This window comes from Chlamydotis macqueenii, chromosome 2, assembly GCF_036417535.1.
Source record: "Chlamydotis macqueenii isolate bChlMac1 chromosome 2, bChlMac1.mat, whole genome shotgun sequence".
In the NCBI taxonomy this organism is placed as follows: Eukaryota; Metazoa; Chordata; class Aves; order Otidiformes; family Otididae; genus Chlamydotis; species Chlamydotis macqueenii.
In genome coordinates, this window is record NC_141557.1 from 61,892,199 (window position 1) to 61,907,428 (window position 15,230).

The following is a 15,230-nucleotide window of genomic DNA, read 5'->3' on the forward strand; positions in this document are numbered from 1 at the left end:
AAAGATAGGCTTTTGTAAAAGGCAATTTGTCATACTAGTGGCTTCTCCTTTTTGTGGTGTAGTTCACAGATAAATAAGGCTGCATTCTCATCCCACATCACATGGTATTAAAGAGATTAAAACAGATATTTGACAAGCTCAGTATATTTACATTATTTTAATTTCTCTTTGCATAAAGATTGATCCAGTGAGGATCAAGGTGATCCAGTAAAACACGAAGCTGGCTTGTTTTCTTAGAGCTTTCTCGCCTCAAACACCTATCTACCTGTAAAAGGTATATACTATACATAGTTGTATTTGCTTTTTTATATTCAAGCAACTGGCAAGTGTTCTAATAATTGCCACTTTCTTTCTTTTTTTTTTTTTCCAAACTAAATGGAATAGAAAAACCAAAATAGTATAAACTGTGGCAGCAGTTTGTTTCCTGTACTGGATGGAAGACAGCAGTACAGCATTAATCTCTTTGGGCAGTTTTTCTTATGATAGAAGAGCTAGTCAGAAAGGCACAAAGTGTAGTGTTTGTTAAGATGGCATCTCAAAACACTGAACATAGATACGGGCATAGTTAGACAAGCTGTTAGACCATGTGTATATATGAAGCATTTGGAAGGCTTAAAAAATTTGGAAATCTTGAGAGGGCAAGGGGAGGAATGGAACTGGTGCTATTGTCGTGGCTTATTTCTAACCTTTAGAGTTGTGAAAAATAATTTTTCGTGCAATTAAGTAGAGTTTGTGTGGACTAGCAGTTACATTTGCAAAATACGTTTAAACTATATACTATTCTGGATCTATACCACTTGAGCAGATTAATTTATGTATGAATTTTCCTGTTAGTGTGCCTATAAAATAGGGAATAGGAAAATGCTGAAAAAAGAAGGCATTCAGTTGTAAACAAGTTATAATCAGAGAGCTCTGACTTCATTAGGAGAATGAATCCTGTACTTGGATACAGAGGTTTGGAAAGTGAATGACATACTTAATGTTGCCTTGGGTATTATATGGATGTTTGTGGTATGTAAACCTGTAATGCGCAAAGTTGTTAAGTTAATGCTGTGTTTTCGAATAATTCTTCTTGACTCATTCTTCTGAAAGCTTTAAAGAATTCCAAACAGCTAAAAGCTGTTGTAGTTAAGGCCATCTAAAAGCCTGCTGCTTGGAGAAGGAGTGCTTGCCTTTCTGCTCTAGCCTTGGGAAAAAGGATAAGGAGTAAAACATTTCCATCCCTGCCCTCCTCCGTATCCTTGGGTTCGCTTCCTTTTTCTTGCACTTGACCTTGGTGCTCATCAGACACATCACTGGGCTGGTACATCACATGGTAAACTAGCAGAAAACTAAACTTGCAGAGGGAAAAATATGCTTCCTCTGTTTTGGAGTTGAGGTGAGTGAGTGCTGCAGAAAGTCTGAAAATGGCTAGATGGGAGGAGGGTAAAGCTGAGAGCAGAGGTGGAAGTGAAAAAAGAGGGAGAATGGGAATTTCCCCTTTGGTTCACCCTTAGCCTGTATAGCTCAGCATCTAATTTTGTTCAAGTATCTAGAATTTTATCGGCTTTGATTTAAACAAGTAGTTGTTCTGGAATTTCCTTGACTGCACTAGTGCCTTGTTTAAAAAAAAAAAAAACCAACAACAACAAAACCCCCAAACCAAACCCACAACACTGTTTTTTTGGAGGGAAGCAGGCTGTATGCTGTTTAGCCGTTAGATCATGAGTAAAGTAGTTACGCTATCTTATTAACAAGGCACTTACCAATTATTCTGTGTATTTATCCCCTTTCACTTATTCTTATCTGACACTCATCTATGTGATAATGGAGTAAGGTGGGATGTTCTTACTCTGTGCTCTTCACTCCTTCATAATAATCTGAAATTCTATAGCCTTGTATGTTCTTGTGATGTGACACCCTTGCACGTGTGAAGGAGGGGAAGACTTGGGTGAGCGGCTATTTGGCTGGATTATAGCACTGGCCAAAGTAGTACTTGGGCAGAGTGGAAACTAATGCTTGGATTTATAGAGTTCAGGGTCGTAGCCCCCGATTGTCAAATCGGCACAAAGTAGCCGCAAGCATATGTACCTACATCTTTTAATGTGCTTGTAATACACCAGAAGGGAAGGGTAGTAACGGAATAGTAACTGGCTGAAAAAGAAAAGGAAATGGGAGTCTGTCATTGATGAAATTTTATGAGAGATTTTGGCTTTGATTTGTGTTGGGTTTTTTATGTGTTGTCTTCATGCATATCATTAGTGACTGTCAAAACTTTCTAAGGTTGATCAAATCTCTATGTCACTTGCAGCTCTGCATGTCAGGTGTTTCAAAACATTGCTATGGGATGCTAAAAATATAGTTTTATTTATCTACCCATAGTGGTGTCTTATTCAGAAACCAATGTGAGAACTAACTCCTACAAAATCTTTTTAAATTGAAGACTCTCAAATACAGGGAATATCGGTGACAAACCTGGTCATCTACCAAGAAGTCATCACGTGACTAATGAAGCACGAATGCTGTGAATTTCTGTAAAATGCTAATTCCTAAAAACCAGGAAATAGTTGAGGCATGGGTGTGTGTGCGTGTGTATATATATGTATGTAATGCAGGGAAGACAGACTAATCTTGCTGAGATGTCTATATATTTTCAGTCAGCTGCTGCTCAAACATAGAATCAGTCTGTAGTTCAGAACTTACTGTACAGAAAAACTCAATATTACATGTTCCTCTTCATCCCGTTGCAGTTTGTCGAAGTTTCAGTACCCTGAAAAAATGCAAGCTGATGTCTTAACTTTTTTTTTTTTTTTTTTTTAAATCTCCACAGGTTAGTTATGCCTCTCCACACTGTTCATGTGCTTAGCCAGTGGCGTGCACAGCATTTCCAGTACTGGCTAAAGGCTCAGGTCTGTGGGAGCATGGGTGGGCAAATATGGTACTGTTTTCCAGGTTCCAACAGCTTGTGAGCCAGAAAAAGATGAGCCTTTTATGAAACTGGTTTTGTTTCTCCTTTTTTTGGTGAGTTTAGATTAAGTTCTAAATTTGTTTGTATTCTAACTACACTTGGCAAATTTCTCTTCCATTTCTCTTATGCAGTGAGGAGTAAGTGTATGTTTTTGGCACCTCAGAAACTGTGGCAGTAAGATCTGCTGCTCAAGGGCAAATTACTTCTTGTTTGTTTTCTGATCCAGTCATTAGATTAAAGGCATCATGTCATGCTAATACTTGTCAGGTCCCTGTCCAGATCACTCAAGATTTTTATAAACCTTGTCCCATCTTAACCCTTTCATCTTTGTTCCAAACTGAAGACTCTTATTTAGTCATTCTTTACATGTAAGCTATTCTGTAATTATTGTTTTACTGTCTGCCTTTCTCTGAACTTTTTCCACTTCTGTTCATTTTGAAATGGGGGAAGTTCCAGAATTTCGCATGATAATCAAGTTGTGAACATTCCTTCCCCTCCCTCCTTTGTGTAATGAAATGAACAGCAAATTATTATTTGCTCCATGTGTTAATTTCATATGAATGAAATGTTAACTTTCTCTTACTGTACTTATTGCCTAAGAGCTAAATGTAAATAATTCTAGTCATAAACCAACTTTAAAGTAGAATATTCCAGGAGAAAGTAACATCAAATCTAGTGATATCAACCCTCATAATTTTAACTTCTCTGATCTTGTAATGAAAATTTTATTGCTGAGAATTTCTTTTTTGGCTCTTACTGCTGATTTTTCTTTTGGTGATAATGCTTTTGCAGCCATCAGAATATAGTGGCTAAAGGTCTTCTGGTATAACTGTTTTTTACTGTTTTTCATAACAGTAAAATGTTTTGTTATCTTTCAGATGACTGTTGCTGTATTAAAAGCTCATGGGTAAGCATTGTAAAGGCTGCCTTTGGTAAGGGATGTGGTTTGTTACTGCATAGCAGATCTTGTTAGCTGCTGCTGGGGGAAAAAAGTATTTCTCTTCTTTTGAGTGCTACTGTTCTTGAACTGTTTTAGGGAGCTAAATTGACAGGCAACTAGCTATGGGAGAGAAAAACAATTATTTTTAAAAAGTTGTTTTAAGAGGCTTTATTTCCTTGAACCAGCTCACTGCAGAACAGTGTTGTTCCACTCCCACCCCAGCACAGAAAACTGGCCCTTTTGGCAGCACTGACCTGATTCATTTTTCCTGCATGTTTGAACTATGCTGTTGCTTTACATAAAAGTAGATACTAAAGCATGGAGAATGAAATAATTTGCGCTGTTTTTATTTGCTCTCTAGACTAATGAACTATAGAATGTTATCACAGGGGACTTATTTTCTGAATCTGAGAAGTATTAAAGCTTGAGGGTTCCCCCCTTAACAAAATGTGTCCTAATCTTTTTTTTTTTTCCTACCACCCAATCCTTTTGTGGGTTATGTGGTATTTTTTGAATAATCAGATAGTATTTATTTTCCTACTTGATTAGATATACCAGTTGAACAAGGAGGATTTCCAGTTCACGCTATAATTTGCATAACTGCAGTTATTTCTGTGCCATGGCTTTGTGAGCTGTCCAGACAGTAGCTAGCACAATTTTAGTTCTGCTAATAGGGTAGCTTATCCTGTGGGATCTCTGTTTACCACCCCCTACTCCAACATAGTAAGAGTACTTCAGGTTTGAAATCTGTTTTCCTTGGCTCTCTGTACCTTTGATGGCAGGCACAGTGTTGACGGCAAAGATAAATTCAGTGGAGAAGGTGTCATTGCTCTTGATAGTGGTTGTGAACACTTTTTTCCTTCCTTGCTGAAAGAAAAATACATGGTGAAGTACATTGGGTTTGTGTGGCAAGGTTTTGGTGGTGAGGGGGCTGCAGGGGTGGCTTCTGTGAGAAGATGCCAGAAGCTGCCTCCGTGTCAGACAGAGCCATTTCCAGCTGGCTGCAAGACAGATCAGCTCCAAGATGGACCTGTCACTGAACAAAGCTGAGTTCATCAGTGAAGCTGGTAAGAAATGGTGCAGGAAAAAAAAAAAGCTGCACAACAGCAGCTAAGAGAGGGGAGTAAGAATATGTGAGAGAAACAAGTCTGGAGACACCAAGGTCAGAGGAGGAGGATGTGTTCCAGGTGCTGGAGCAGAGATTCCACTGCAGCCTGTGGTGAAGGCTGTGGGATGCAAGTTGTCCCCCTGTGACCCATGGTGGATATCCATTCTGCAGCTCATGGAGGACCCCATGCTGGAGCAGTTGAGTGTTCCCTGAAGGAATCTGTGGCCCGTGAAGAGCCCGCACTGGAGCAGGCTCCTGGCGGAAACTGTTGCCTGTAGAGAGGAGTCCGTGCTGGAGCAGGTTTTCTGGCAGGACCTGTGACCCCATGAGGACACCCATGCTGGAGCAATTGGTTCCTGAAAGACTGTACCTCATGGAAAGGACTCATGCTGGAGTAGTGCTTGAAGAGCTGCAGCCCGTAGGAAGGATCTTGTATTGGAGAAGGTCATGGAATACTGTCTCTTGCGGGTGGGACCCCATGCTAGAGCAGGGGAAGAGCATGAGGATGAAGGAGTGGCAGAGACAGCATGTAATGCAACCCCTGTTCCCCAAGCCCCTGGGCTGCTCAAGAGGAGGAGGAGGAGGTAGAGAAGTTGTGAGTGAAGTTGAGCCTGGGAAGAAAGGAGGGGTAGGGGGAAGGTGTTTCTAGATAATTTTTTTTTTCTTATTTCTCATCATCCTACTCTTATTTGACAATAAATTAAATTAATTTCCCCAAGTTCAGTCTGTTTTGCCCATGATGGTAATTGCTGAGTGATCTTCCTGTCCTTTTCTTTATCCATAAGCCTTTTAATATTATTTTCTCCCCCTGTCCTGTTGAGCAGGAAAAGTGATAGAGTGATTTGGTGTCAACCCACCATGTGAAGTCTGTGAAAACTGCAGTTTCTCTGATTTCGCATGCAAATTTTCAAGTAGTTGAAAAATTGGACAAAACTCTTATGCACTATGTTGTGCAACACGAGGTTCTTGCTATGCTGCCCTGAGCCTGCTTTACAAGAGGTATAACTGTTTCTTTGGCAGTTTCTCAACCCTCAAAATTGCCGTTTTTGACTTTTAGGACATCAGAAGTGTTACCTACTTATTTTTAATGGTCTGATGGTAATCTTCAGAAATGGATTCATGAGCAGTTAGCAGTATACAAACTTAAAGGTGGTCCCTGAATAACTCTGCTCTTGAATCACAACTGTTGGAAAGCATAGCTTAATAATGTCTGTGTAAATTGGACAGTATTTATCTGCTTCCTGATTTAAACAGCTAGCATTCTTAATTAGGTACTTTAGCTGTATCCTTTAGCTAACTCATAGCAACCAAAAATAAGCAGCATGCAGCCTGTTTAGGAAATAATTCCGGGACCCTTTGGGAGCTGATATGTTGAGAGGTAATGGATTTATTTATTTATTTTAAACTCAAGTATCTTCTGAAAAAAATTCTATCTGTAAGAAGAAATGAAAAACTTATTCTGTTTCTTGCATTCTGACAAGGAGCACACAAGTTTAAGACTTCTTAAAATTAAAAGCATCTTCCTACAAGCTTTGTTTTTTAAGATAATAAAACCTTCAGCAGATTAATTGCAATCTTGAATAATAGGAAATTTGTGTATTTTTCTTCTGTCTTCATAAAAGAATGTTTAGAACATCCTTGAAAATATATCAGAACTTTACTTTGTTACCTGTAGAACTTTCCTGATAGACACTTACCAGGACATAAACAACCTAATAGCTTTCTGCCATTGATTAGTGACCAGTCCTATCTCTGTCCCTCTACTGGCATTTCTTGCATTGTGGAACATCTGCTGAAGACTTACACAAGCTGCTTTATTTTGCAGGTGAGGAAGAAGAGGCAGTTCCTGGGAAAAAAAAAATTAAAAATCACAATCAGGAGATACAGGAGGCAGGCATTTGAAACATCAGTGAGTTAAAAGAGCTCTTTTAGGGGCCTTGAAAGCACCAGAGCTGGTTCTAGGAAGGAGGAACTTTAGGAAATGGACTTCGAAGGAGCCTTCAACCCTTTCAGCCTTTCCAGAATTGTCTGTGCTTGTGGCATAGGTATTAGGATCACAGAGAAAAGTGGATTTTTTTGGATGTTGTTCAAAGATTTGACCACAGGAACTAGTCTGTTCTGAGCAATAATGTCCATTAATAGAACTGATACAGTTTATATGAAGTTTTTTAAGGCTGGTATAAAATGTGTAAAATAGATTAATGCATAAACTAGAAAACAGTGCTATATCTAATTTGAAAGAGAATTAAGAAATTATGCAGCTAGTCTTAAAGAGGATCACTTTATAGTTTCAAAATACTTGTTTTTAAAATAAGTGCTTGCAAAGTTACTAAAATTATATTTTAAAGTGTTTATCTACTACTTCTTAAGTACAATTAATGCAAACTCTTTCTAAGTAAAATCAATGTTTAGCAACTATAGTTATGGTTAACTTGCTAAAGATCTAGTGTACTTGATGCATGAGTGGTGTTCCTTCAGTAAGTTCGCCGATGACACCGAGCTGTGTGGTGCCATCAACATGCTGGAAGGGAGGGATGCTATCCAGAGGAACCTTGACAGGCTGGAGAGGTGGGCCCATACAAACCTCATGAAGTTCAACCAGGCCAAGTGCAAGGTCCTGCATATGGGTCAAGGCAATCCCAGGCACAAACATAGGTTGGGTGGAGAATGGATTGAGAGCAGCCCTGAGGAGAAGGACTTGGGTGTATTGGCAGATGAGAAGCTCAACATGAGCTGACAATGCATGCTTGCAGCCCAGAAGGCCAACTGCATCCTGGGCTGCATCAAGAGCCCGCCTTGAGTACTGCATCCAGCTCTGGAGCCCCCAACATAAGAAGAACATGGACCAGTTGGAGAAGGTCCAGAGGAGGGCCACGAAGATGACCAGAGGGCTGGAGCACCTCTCTTATGAGGACAGGCTGAGAGAGTTGGGGCTGTTCAGCCTGGAGAAGAGAAGGCTCCGGGGAGACCTGATAGCGGTCTTCCAGTACCTCAAGGAGGCCTACAGGAAAGATGGGGAGAGGCTGTTCAGTAGGGCCTGTTGCAATAGGACGAGGGGTAATGGTTTTAAAATAGAGGGGGGTAGGTTTCGATTGGATATTAGGAAAACATTTTTTACGATGCGAGTTATAGAACACTGGAACAGGTTGCCCAGAAAGGTGGTGGAAGCCCCATCCCTGGAAACATTCAAGGCCAGGCTGGATGAGGCTCTGAGCAACCTGATCTAGTCGGGCATGTCCCTGCTCCTTGCAGGGGGGTTGGACTAGATGACCTTTGAAGGTCCCTTCCAACCCTAACCATTCTATGATTCATAAAATTGGCTTTTTTAATAGTAGATGGATCTTTGGAGCAGGTTAGTATTATTTGTTGCAAACTTATACTGATCTGCTTAATGGAAGTGTTTTAAAGTTAATTTATTTCATAGAACCATAGAATGGTTCACCTTTAGGTTCCTCAGATGATCCCAAACCTGCTCTTCAAGTACAATGGGCGGTTCTTCATCCTCGCAGTCCCTGCTTGCACCTTCTACAGCTTGGGTGGTGGGACAAGAGCTCTTGTAGGTGAAGACTGAGGCAAAAAAGTCATTGAGAACCTCAGCCTTCTCCATGTCCTGTGTAACCAGGACACCAGTTCCCTTCCGGAGGGGGCCTACATTTTCCCTGGACTTTCTTTTGTCCCCTACGTACCTATAAAAGCTCTTCTTGTTGCATTTTATGTCCCTGGCCAGATTCAGTTCTGCCAGGGCTTTGGCCTTCCTTACCTTATCCCTGGCCACCCGCGCAGCCTCTTTGTAGTCCTCCCAGGCTACCTGTCTCCGTTTCCACCCTCTGTAGGCTTCCTTTTTTATTTTCAGTTGGTCCAGGAGCTCCTTGCTCATCCATGCTGGCCTCCTGGCCTTTTTGCCCAACTTGTTTTTCATCGGGATGCACCTCTGAGCTTGGAGGAGGTGCTCCTTGAATATAGACCAACTTTCCTGGGCCCCTCTTCCCACCAGAGCCACCTCCCATGGCACTTGGCCCATCAGGTCCCTGAAGAGGCCGAAGTCTGCCCTCCTGAAGTCTAGGGCAGAGAGCTTGCCATGTAGTTTTGATGGAAAGAAAGCTTTAAATTGATTTGTTGTTAGGCAAAGATCTGGGATGTTCTAGTAACTTGACCCTGCTCATTTCACTAAGCATAGTGTTTATTGCTGACAGAAATCGTCCAGCTTAATTCTCTTCAGAGAGTTCTGTGGCTGTCATGTAGTTTGGCTGTGTCATGTGCATGCTTCACACTGCATGAAACCTTAATGACTTGTTTCAGCACTAATCCAATACTAGTAAGAAAGAGGATTTGAGGTCTTACACAAAGCTGGGAGGAAGCAACTGTCAGTTTCCTGTTTCAATTCTTGATACGTGAAGAATCAGCAGAGGGGAATGACATGATTTTCCTTAATCATGAGTGAACAAGACTATGAAGAAAGTGGACCAAATCCAAGTGAGTCTCTTTAAAAGACAACACCATGGTTCTAATAACTCTTTTAGTGAAATAGCAGGTTCTGTACTTCCAGCTATATTATGAAGAATTTATGAAGAGCTTTTGCAGTGTGTTTTCATTAGAAGACTGTGCTTGCTTATAATAATAGCCTAAGTAAAAGAAAACTAAAATTTAGTGATGTTGGTAAGGTAAGTAGTGGGTGCCTTGTTTATGTAAAGGGGTTTACAAGGAGCTTCAGTACACCTTGTTCTGCTTTTTCAAGGTAATTTACATAAATTGTGCTAGTCATCAATAAAAATAATGCAAGAAATTGATTATGTGGTAAATATCTTTTTTTTTTACTAAAAAAAAGCCAATAACCTGCAACTTTGAAGTACAGGTTACACTGAATTTCTAAACCCAACTGATGCAAAAATTCAGAGGCAAGATGTGTTCAAGGTTATTGATGCCTCTTCATAATTTGAATTAAAGCAAGGTAGTGGCTTTTGAAAACTTGAGTTTGTAGAGCTGTAAAGAATACTTCTATTTATTCTTTGATGTGGTATGAAACTAAATTTTTAAGATTGTCTGAGTTCTCTTTAGTTGCCTGCCAATCAAAATTTGGACATATAGGAAATAAATATGCGTGATAGAGAAGGCAGAATTACAGTTTTTTAAACTTTGTGTATTTTTATCTTTAAAAGGCTATTTACATTATCCATGAATGCTTGTTTACCCTTGTTCAAACAAGATCTTATCTTCATAGTTTCAGTTTGTAGTGCTTTGCTCTTAATGTGATGGAATACTGACTTAATTAAAATGTTACCATAGTTTTACATTAAAAAACCTGTTATTTTTCACCTGTATCTGGCTAACTGGAACATACTTCAAGGTATGTGGACTATGATTAAGAGTCTCCCTTTGGAAACTATGAAAGGTTAGGACTTTTCTGGGAAGTATTATTTTTCAACTGTGTTCTGCTTCAAACAATTGCATATAAAGTTTCCAATGGGAAGCAAAATTTTTTAGTTTTACACATCTTGTTGTTGTGTAGAGAACAGCTGTACTTTATCATAGCCAAGCTATCTTATTTGAGGCCATATGGTTCAAAAATTTTAGATCATTGTCACTTCTTTGAACACCACTTGTATTTTTTGCCATATAAAAAGAATCTGCTGTTATTTTTCAGATAGTTGTTAAACTATTATAGCATGACAGGAGGTGCTTGCTTTTTTTGACAAGGGATATTTGAATACAAAGGCAAATAGGAACACTTCTTGAATATGGAAAAAATGAGACATAGTATGGAACAGCAAGGAAGCAGTGAATGTGGAAAGGATTTAGGGATTAGACTGGAATAGAATAGCATGAGCTTGGTTTAATGTTGTGGTAAAGAGGGCTAGCCTGATCCTTTCAGTAGAGAGGTGATGATTATACTTCTGTAAATAGCATGGTTGAGACTGGTGTTACAAGGCTGTGTTGTTGGGGTTTTTTTTGTTTGTTTATTTTTAAAGTTTGAATTTTTTTTTTTTTTTGTAACTTAAAAACTGGATAGAATGTTGCCGCAAAAATGATTAAAGGTTAGGAAAATGTTTTATTAACTTAACTGTTTCAGTTTTTTAAAAGGAAGCTTGAGATGATTTGACAAGTATAGTTACCTTCACAGATATAAAATGCAAAGCGTGAGTGGTTAAATTTGGAAGATATACTAGGATGTTATAGCTAGAAGTTTGAAAATAGCCGAATTTAAGTAGCAGTAAGGAACAACTTTATTTGAGATTTTTGCAGTAATTAAACCTTAGTCTATCAATTTACCTTTATAAAGATTTTCTTCTTATTTCTGCTCTGAAAACATCAAGAGAGACACTGGTCAAATCTCAGTATGTTTTTTCTCAAAGTTATAGAACTTAATGCAGAGATGAAATTCTGCAACCTGTGGAAAGACAGCAAATCAGATTAGATGTTGTAATATAATTGTCCTTAATCTCTTGAACGGGCATCCTAGTGCAAATTTAGGATCACCGAAATAATAGTTTCCTACTTCTACTCCAAGCCCTGCTTTGGCACTTTCCCTAAGACAAGACACCTACAACACACTTTTTTTTTTTCATACTCTACCTCTTTTGATTTGAGAGAGAGGAAGGGGGGAAAACCAAACCACTGTAGTTCTGTAGTTTAGTAATATTGTCATCAACAATGGAAGTTGTTTTGCTTACACTAATTGTGCATTTGTACACCGTTGGGGTCTCTAGTGATAGCACAAGAATTTGCTGATTGAACACAAACTCATTCTTGCTGCTACTCTTAATCCAGATAAAAACAGAAGCAAAACAACTCTCTCCCAACGCAGCATTAAGCACACACCACTGTTGTATTTGTAATAGTTGTGTTTGTGTAAGGAGCAGTATGATACAGGGACACAAGTGGGTGAGTAGTAAGTGTGAGAAGGGGATGAGGGCTGCCTCTTTGGTGGCAGAGGTTGGCTTCTGCTTGTTTAAGGTGTACTGTTGGGTTCTGTCTTACACTGTATAAAATCGACTGGTTTGGATCACCTTAGTAATTTTAACTGGTAACATACCTTAAAGTATTCCACCTGTCAATGTTTGAGAATGGCTGCTTTGAAACTTCTGAGGAATGTGAATTTGAACAAAGTGCTGTCTTGCCTTTATGACCAACACTTTGAATTGTGATATGCAGACATATTTCTGATGTAAGTTTTGTTTGGTGTGTGGAAATGTTAATGAGAAATCCTATGATGTCATAGACAGTTCTAAACTTCAGGCTAGCACAACTCTGGGATGGTTTGTGATAATTTGTGTGGGTTACACTGCATTGGCAATTGGGAGGCTGGGGTGTATGGGAGTGTGCATTGTGATCATTTGCATTGAACACTGAATATTACATCCCAGACTTGAGACGTGTTTCCTACCTTCTCTGCTTGCAGCTGTATATCTCATGTAGAAACGAAAGTGTAGTTTGTTGCAGCTGATTTCCATGTAAATACAGCTACACCTGTCACAGTGCTTGAGTATCTGTAGAGATCAAGAATAGAAATTTTTGCGTGTCCCTCAACACAGAAAATACCAGACAGGCTTCTAGGAAAGGTACATTAATTTGTCTGTTGGTCCATCAGTAAGCCCAGAGTTGGGCTGTGGTATGAAAACATTCCATAGCAGATTAAAAATAGTAATAACTTTATATATTGGGAGGGGGGAACAGATTTATTGCTAGAGCTTAGGTTTTGATCACCTTATGTTGTGTGGAATGGAGTGTCACTTCAGTAGGTGGGATTTTTTTGTGTGTGTCATAAGGCAGAGGAAACATTATACCATCATCAAGCACGTAGATTATTTTTTTGTTGTTGTTGTTTTATTTTGCCTTTCTTAGAGATCTTTTAATACAAGTGGTGGTCCAGGGTGAAATACTGGCTCAAATGTGCTACTAATCTTGTCCAGATTTAAGACTTTTGACTGTAAACTATTGTAACTTAAATTACTTTCAAGTAAGTATAGATCTTTTGAGTGCTTTAACTGGATTCCCGGAAGACATGTGCAGCTTAGAAGGCTGTGTAAAACTACATTGGAAGCTATAATTTATATTGTATGTTTAACTTGCCTCCACCCTTGAGAGGAGTTTGAGTTGAAGCAATTTCAAAGAAGTCTGAGGGAAAGGTGATTTACTTGTCAAGTGCTGGAACATGCTGCTCAGGAAAGTGGTTGAGTTGCCATCCCTGGAGGTATTTAAGAGATATGTGGATGTGGTGCTTAGGGACATGGTTTAGTGGTGAACTTGGCAGTGTTAGGTTAACGGCTGGACTCTGATCTTAAGGATCTTTTCCAACCTGAATGATTCTATGACCTGATTATCTTTAAGCTTCCTTGTAGAATTCAAGGGAATAGGGTTAAAACATAAACCTGTAAATGACTTGAGACTTACTAGTGGAACGAGATGCCTATTTCGGTATTCCATGTTACCTCAGTGGAAGCAACTGAAATAATTTTTTCTATTTGCTCTATTCCACTTCATGTACCAGAGGTGATATTTACAGCATTTGTGAAAACTGTAAATCCTGTCTTTTGAGTTCTAGTTTTCTAATGGATCCCTTGTTTTGAATAATGGATGAGCTTAAGATGGGGGTAGTAGCTTATTTTGTTAACCTCGTCATAGTTGTTGAATGTTGTCATAGTTCAGCCCTGATCGGGACCAGACTACACAGTCTCTCTCTCACTCCCCCCACCTTCCGAGAGAACAGGGAGAGAAAATATAAGGAAAAAACGGCTCGAGGTCTGAGATAAGGACAGGGAGAAATCCTTAAAGTTACTGTCACGGGCAAAACAGACTCGACTTGGGGAAAACTATTGATTTATTACTACAAACAGCAGGACAATGAGACAGAGAACAAGATAACCTCCATCCACCCCTCCCTCTTCCCAAGCTTAACATTATCTCTACTACCTTCCCCCCCCCCCCCCCCCCCCCCCCCGAGCGGCACAGTGGGGGAAGAGGGAATGGGGGTTGCAGTCAGTTCATCATACGTTGTTTTACGCTGCTGCTTCATGGTCGGGGGAAGAACTCCTCACATTCCTCCCCTGCTCCATTGTGGGGTCCCTCCCACGGGCCACAGTCCTTAGTGTATTGAGGTCCTAAAACTAGTTCTTTCTACTGGATGATGTAATGTATCTCAATCTGAGTTACATGCTTGTAATGCTCATTGTATTTCTAAGCATACTCCAAAGGTAGTGTTTTTAATTTACAGGCGATATGATTCTGTTGACAGCAATGCTGAAAACTGAGGAGCTTGTTCAAAGGCGTTCATAATTTTAGGATTAGTCAACAAGCTGCAGATGAGAGAGTATTTGTACGCTTTTGTGGTCACTTTTTCAGCATTGATCCTCTTTCAAATACAGCTGAAATCAATAATGCTGATGATGTCAAATACTATAAAAATGCTGTACCAAACATTCACAAAATATGAAGGACTGTATAAAAGAAACAGGAGACTTGAAAATAGCCTGTCACTACCAGACTCCGTAGAAGACTAGCATTAAAAGCTTTAAAGTAGGTAGAATATTGGTTGGAAACACTGAAAAAGGATTTAAAGAATAAGAAACTTAAGTTCTGTGGTTTTCCATCTGAAGTCTATTAGGTGCATTTGATGAGACTTGTTTGTTAGAGACATTGTACTCTGAGCTTTTTTCCTATTGGAGCAAAGACAAGGAGCTGTTTAGAAATACAAGAACATAAAGGAAGACTTCACTATTCTCCTACCTACAATTTAAAATACTTGATGTACAGTGCTGAGATACTGATTTTTACTTCCAGAAGTGGTAGGACAAAACTATTCTCTAACTTCAGAATTGTGGATACTTATTCAAATGATTTGTTTGGATACCCTTTTGATGTTTTGATTAGTCTAATAATACTCACTGAAATAGTAACTCCAGTGACATTACGCTCTGTATGAATGCAAAACAGTACTTGAAATTCCCCAGCCTCCTTTGTGAAGAGTAATCCTTTCTGAAGGGATTGGAAGTACGCTGAAGGGAGTACTAATATTTAGCTTATTAGTACAGCTACCAGCTATCAATAGACGAGAAAGTCAATAGAAGTGTGGTCTTAGCAAGCAACTTTATTTTTGTTTTAACTTGGGAATGTGCCTGTAATGAATGCTTTGTGGAAACTGTAGCAAAAATAACATGGTCATCTCAAGGAATGGAGCTAAAAAAACCCCAGTGTTCCAAAAATCTTGGAAAGAAAGTACAATGACTTAACTAAGAAGTTGT

General features: G+C 39.3%; 1 protein-coding gene across 2 annotated transcripts in view; it reads left to right on the forward strand.

Annotated features, from left to right (window-relative positions):
- The window catches only part of SLC12A7 (solute carrier family 12 member 7), a 67,982-nt gene that overhangs the window by 1,193 nt on the left and 51,559 nt on the right, over positions 1–15,230 (forward strand). The gene's annotated exons all lie outside the window — the stretch shown is intronic.